Source organism: Felis catus, chromosome C1 (assembly GCF_018350175.1).
Source record: "Felis catus isolate Fca126 chromosome C1, F.catus_Fca126_mat1.0, whole genome shotgun sequence".
Lineage (NCBI taxonomy): Eukaryota > Metazoa > Chordata > Mammalia > Carnivora > Felidae > Felis > Felis catus.
The window spans coordinates 41,713,476-41,720,423 of NC_058375.1; positions in this window are offsets into that span (position 1 = coordinate 41,713,476).

Here is a 6,948-nt window from a genome sequence, read left to right on the forward strand (position 1 = left end):
ATCAAAAATAGTGTCAGGCACATAGTGGGTATTCAATAAATATTTGTTGAACTAATGAATACATGATACAGGAAAAAGAGGGGACCACTGAAGTTACAAGGTCCCTAGGGAGGCAGAAGAGAAGGATTAGCCTTAAATTAGAAAGGAACACCTTTTTCATTGGTCACAGAGAGAGAGTCACAGATAGGTACAGAAGCAGCAAAGATTTTAAATGTTGTTAGGAGGAAAGAAGGGGTAGAAAATTAAAAGCCATCACTTTCTAAATAAATAAATCCCCCCACTTTCTTTTTGAAATGTCATTTAAAGTCATTGCTGGAAATGAGGGGATAGGTAGTGATGGGTCCTGCTTCCATGGGAATCAGTACATAAGGTATTTGCTTTTTTTGTTTAAATTTCACACATCTTTTTTAAAAAGTTTATTTTGAGAGAGAGTGTACATGTGTGTGCAAGTGAATGGTGTTAGAGCAGAGAAAGAGGGAGAGAGAGAATCCCAAGCAGAGCATGGAGCCCACTGTGGGGCTGGGTTCCACAACCATGAGATCATGACCTGGGCCGAAATCAAGAGTCAGACGCTTAACGGACTGAATCACCCAGACGTCCCTAAATTTTACACATCTTGAAGCCAAGCCCTGTTGGTAGTGTTCATTTCCTGAGTAACAATACTTTGGGCAAAGCATTTTATTTACATTAATTCATTCAGTCCTCACAACAACCTAAGTCTGCTATTCACCAGTTCACAGATCAAGAAACTGAGATTTGAGAGTTTAAATAACCTGCACAAAATCACACAACAGGAAAGTAGTATTACCAAAATTCCAAAGATTCTATTTATTTGTCCCTTACATGCTGCCTGTCAAATACCTAGAATAAACAGACTTCTAATTCATTAATTTGGTTATTGATATCCCCTGATATTCCCTGGTCAACCCCCAGTTCAGTTTTTAAATGTAATATGCAAAATAACAAATGTTGTAACTTAAATATCCTGAAAGGACAGTTCATAACTATCATTAAGAAAGTATCTGGCTTTCCATCAGCCTTCCTTCCTTCCTTTCTGAACGATTATATCTAAAAGTCATTTGCTTAGGTGGGGTTAAACAAAGCATGCCCTACACCCAGGGTGTGGAAGAGTAGTTTGATGAGAAGTATTGGACCATGAGCAATGTGAGAAGGGTGAATATGTGGGCTGATGGTGCAGGATGTCAGAGTCCAAGCAGAGGAAGGAGGGTGAGGGGTGATGGCAGCAGTGGCACAATGGAGATTGGTTACATACAGAGGTGATTGATCAAATAAATAAATATATTAAAGATAATGGGAGTTTGTTTCCTCACTGCAGAGAGATGGGAGAAGGGAATTACAAATATGGAAAAGCAGAAATTAGAGTAAACTCTGTGGTGTTGGACTGGAATTACAGGTAACAGTGTGAACTCAAGATTTTCAATAGTTAGATATGGAAGTAAATATAGCTGTGTGTAGATGCATATGTGAGGATATATATATACATAACATATATTTTCAAGCCATGTTCATTGACTGGGAGCAGTGACATCCCAACAGCAATAAGCATACCTAATATCTCCATCTTGATTTCTAAATGCTGTTCTCCACTAAAGGGAACTGGGGCTTCTTGGAGAAATAGCTGATTCCAAGGCCAGGGTAGGGAAGGTACAAGATGAACCTGCAACATCTCATATGCTGGAAAGTAAGGAAGTATTCAAAGAATGATGAGAACATGCCAAAAGGACACAGAGAACAGCTTGAAGGGGCTCCCACAGGACCAGAATGGGACAATTTGAGAATCAAAATAAATAACAGTAGCAACAGATTATTGTATAAAATAGGAATCCATGCATCTAAACTGATACAAATAAACCAAAAGGCATAGAGGAAAGTTGTTGTTAAAATGGAAAGCCAACAGTGAATGTAAAAGGGATGATGGAATTAAAAAATTATCATCTGGCAACCATACTAGTAATAATTAAAGCAAGAAACATTTATGTATGCTAAGCCACTTGGTGAAAATTTGATGAGGTATGGGATATTTATGTAACCTCAAAGTACCTCCCTACAAAATACTTATTAAGAAGAAGAAAAGGACAATTTTACTATGAAAAAAATCTGGCAAATATCACTTAATCTGTGAACACTTAGCATCAGTAATAGGAAAATTGAAATTGTTACTACCTGATGGTATGCAATGAGGAAAAAAAATCATCACTCTGTGCTATTCTTGCTAAAAACGTGTAACCTGAATCTAATCAAGAGGAAACATTAACCTAACCCAAACTGAGGAAGATTCTATAAAATAACTCACCTATAGGGGCACCTGGGTGGCTCAGTCAGTCAAGCGTCAGACTTTGACTCAGGTCATGATCTCACAGTTTGTGAGTTTGAGCCCTGCTTTGGGGTCTGTGCTGACAGCTCAGAGCAAGGGTCCTGCTTTGAATTCTGTGTCTCCCTCTCTCTCTCCTCTTCCCCCACTCTGTCTCTGTCTGTCTCTGTCTCTCTGTCTCCCCTTCAAAAATAAATAAAAATATTTTTAAAAATTAAAAAAAAAAAAAAAAAAAAACCTCGGGGCGCCTGGGTGGCGCAGTCGGTTAAGCGTCCGACTTCAGCCAGGTCACGATCTCGCGGTCCGTGAGTTCGAGCCCCGCGTCGGGCTCTGGGCTGATGGCTCAGAGCCTGGAGCCTATTTCCGATTCTGTGTCTCCCTCTCTCTCTGCCCCTCCCCCGTTCATGCTCTGTCTCTCTCTGTCCCAAAAATAAATAAATGTTGAAAAAAAAATTAAAAAAAAAAAACCTCACATATAGTCTTTTAAAGTAGCAAGCATGAAAATCAAAGAAAAACTATGGAACTATTTTGATTAAAGACTAATGAGGTGTGATAATTAAATGCATTACCAAAAGCCTATTATTGGGGCAATTGGCTAAACTTGAGTGGAGTCTGTGGATTAGATGACAGTAATGCATCAATATTATATTGCTTGATTTTGATAATTTATGGATGATGAAGAATCATATGGGCAACTTATTCTCAAGGGTTTAGAAATTTAAAAAATATTTTTGTACTGTTCTTATAACCTTCCTGTAAGTTTGAAATATTTTTAAATAAAAAGAAAAAATATTAGTAAGGGAGTCCAAAAGAATACGCTATGTCTTAAATGTAAAATGTCAATGCCAATGTCTTAAATGGAAAACGTGATTCCTGGAATGGTGGATAGAAAACGTTGTTTTGTGGGCTTAATAATGGCAATTGTCCTCCACCGAACCACATCCTCCAAGATCCTGATAGAAACCTACCTCCTCCTGGAAGCCTTCTTTAACTCTTCCAGACTACACTCACCATCCGTTCGATACCAGATCTCCAGATACTTATTTGTTGCATTACTTCCTTGGCACTTAATCATATATGACTTTATTACTTCTCTTGTACTATTATCATACATAATTTTTGAGTTCTTGTTTAAGCCTTTTCTTGAATATGTCATCTTCATAACTCTAAGTTGTAATCAACTTAGGAGCAGACACCATATATGATCTCTGTTTCTTCCCAGGGTACATAGCATATGTTTGTTGTTGTTTTGTTTTTTATTGAAGTATAGTTGACACACAACATCACATTAGTATCAGGTGGACAGCATAGTGATTTGGCAAGTCTATAGTTATGGTACCTAGCATATATTTTAAAATCACATTTCCACATTCCAAGGACTGTCAAAGGATAATTGATCTCATTTAGTGAATATTTCTTGCATCCTCACTATGTATCAGGTACTGTAAATAGTAATTCCTCAAATGTATAGAATACTTTACATTTTATGCAGCACCTACACATCCATTATCTCATTTTTTCTGCATAACTCTGTGAGGTAGGTGCCGCCACGTGATAAACATGCTCAGACAAAAACTGATTTCCTGGAAGTCACAAAGTCATTTAATAGCAGAAATGGGATGCCAACCTTGGTCTTCAGATTCCAAGTCTAGAACATTTACCATAAGAAACAGGTAACAAGTCTGGACACGCTGATGGTCATAGGTATTGTATTAATTTTCAATTGCCGCTGTAACAAGTTATCATAAATTTAGTGGCTTACACAACACAAATACATTAGCTTACAATTCTGTAAGATAGAAGTCTAACCAAGGTCTCACTAGGCTAAAATTACGGAGTCAGCAGGGTTTTATTCCTTCTAAAGACACTAGAAGAGAATCCATTTCCTTGCCCCTCCAACTTCTGGTCATGTTCTTTGGCTCATGTCACCCTTTCTCCATCTTCGAAGCAAGCAATGGTGCATCTCTTTTTGCTCTTGCTTATAATTACATCTTCTCCTCTCTCTTCCACTTATAAAAACCCTTGTGATTAAGTTGGATCTACCCAGATACTCCAAGATAATCACCCTATTTTAGGGTCAGTTGATTAACAACCTTAATACCTTCAGTAACCTTAATTCCTCCGCTATGTATCCCAACATATTCACAGATTCCAGAGATTAAAACATGGACATCTTGGGGGCCACTATTCTGCTTGTCATGTGTATATTCTTCAAAGTTTCACTTCCCTAAAATTCCCTGAGCACTTTAGCATCTTAACTCATGATATGAGCATTTCTTCCATCTATTGAAATCAATCATCAGATTCTAACAGGATACTTTGTTTACTAATACATTATTAATTTACAGAAATTAGTTTTTATGAAAAATAAGCTGGAGTTTGATTTACAAAAATTAATATTCTTTGAGTTCACTGCTTCTTAATTTAATAAATAAAGGAATTGAGGCCAGTGGCATTAAGTAACTTGGTCAAGGATACACAGCTAGTAAGTGGCAGAGTAGGAATTCAAACCAGTCCTTTGCAAAGATCAGAGCTTTTCCATTATATCATTTCGTCACCAAGAATAGCTCCTCCCAGGGCCTAATGCTCTAATTTAATGCCTGTGACTTAAAAATCAATCTGTTCCTATGGATCATCCACTTTTTATGAACTGCCTTGCAAATGTAAATTCTTATGGAAGATAAATACAAATCCCTCCAGTAGCAGATTAAATAAGACTATCTTGTTCACATATGTTGTAAAGGGAAAGAAAAATATGTGTGATAGATGTACGCATTAGTGTATAAGTAGACAGTTGTGAAAGAAAGGAAAGCTTAGAAGAGACTGGATCAACTCCTGACTCTGACACTTGTATGATCGTGGACAAATCCTGAACTCTGGTAAATTATCTTTATCTAGGTTTTCTGATTTATAAAATATTCATAGAGTTGCTGTGAGAATTAAATGCCATAATTCTTTTTTTTCTTTTTTTTCTTTTAATTTTTATTTATTTATTTTAAATTTTTTATTTTTTTAAATTTACATCCAAATTAGTTAGCCTATTGTGCAACAATGATTTCAGGAGTGGATTCCTTAGTGCCCCTTACCCATTTATCCCATCCCCTCCCTCACAATCCCTCCTGTAACCCTCAGTTTGTCCTCCATATTTATGCGTTTCTTCTGTTTTGTCCCCCTCCCTGTTTTTATATTATTTTTGTTTCCCTTCCCTTATGTTCATCTATTTTGTCTCTTAAAGTCCTCATATGAGTGAAGTCATATGATTTTTGTCTTTCTCTGACTAAGTAAATGCCATAATTCTTTTTTTTTTAACTTTTTTTTAAACGTTTATTTATTTTTGAGACAGAGAGACAGAGCATGAACGGGGGAGGAGCAGAGAGAGAGGGAGACAGAACGGGAAGCAGGCTCCAGGCTCTGAGCCATCAGCCCAGAGCCCGACGCGGGGCTCGAACTCATGGACCGCGAGATCGTGACCTGAGCTGAAGTCGGACGCTTAACCGACTGAGCCACCCAGGCGCCCCTAAGTAAATGCCATAATTCTTGAAGAGCACTTATGACAGAGCCTGGCCCAAAGTATGTGCTTAAGAACTGTTGACAAGTATACGGATCCTGATACCTTCTTTACCAAATTCACGAATTGATTCTGGAATGGGTGATTTCTTTATCAACCACAAGGTGGAGGTAGAAACACAGGAATGTATGTCTTGTTTATCAGGAATTTTGAACTTAGAGGGGTAAAAAGAGTAGCCTTTCCTTCTGGGTCTAACTGCTTTTAAGCCACCACACAAATTCCTCCATTATGGGAATCTTTGTTTTTTGTTTGTTTTTTGTTTTTCAGAGAGAGTTAGATAGGCAATGGAGCTTTTAATAGACATTCTTTAATAATGTGAATTTAGGAGCTCCTTGGTGACTCGGTTGGGCGTCCACCTTTGACTGGGGTCATGATCTCACTGTTGGTGGGTTTGAGCCCCACATTGGGCTCTGTGCTGACAGCTCAGAGCCTGGATTCTGTGTCTGCCTCTTTCTCTGCCCCCTCCCCTACTTGCACACTGTCTCTCTCTCAAAAATAAGACATTAAAAAAAAATAATAACGCAAAATTTAATTTCACCTGGAGAAAATGTGGCATCTGGTCCAGAAGAGATAACTGTACAGTTATGAGAGAAAATCTTTACACTTATTTTCTTCTTCCTCACTCCAGAGGCAAAAGGAAGTTTTTGTCTACACCCTTTGGTCTAAAGGGTATATTTACCCTTTCTCCCAAGAAGCCTACTGGGTCCTCATGAAAATAAGACTCCTAAAAGTCTATCTTAGCATCCCAGGATTCTCAGGATGTAGATTTGGCTTCAGGTGTTCTCAGAGGATCACTTTGTAGGTATATTTTGATAAGTTCATTAAAAACTCAACTCTCATTACCTTCAGGCATGAGATTACAGGCTATGTACCAATTATAATTATAGTCTCAAAAAATTATATGTTATATTATATATATAGTTAGGATTAGAATCTCAATAAAATCATAAAGTCCACTCAAAAGATGAAGGTACTACCAAATACCAACTTCAAAGGGCTACTAGTTTTAGGACTTAAGAAAGTATTACTGCAAAAACAGAGCTTAGAT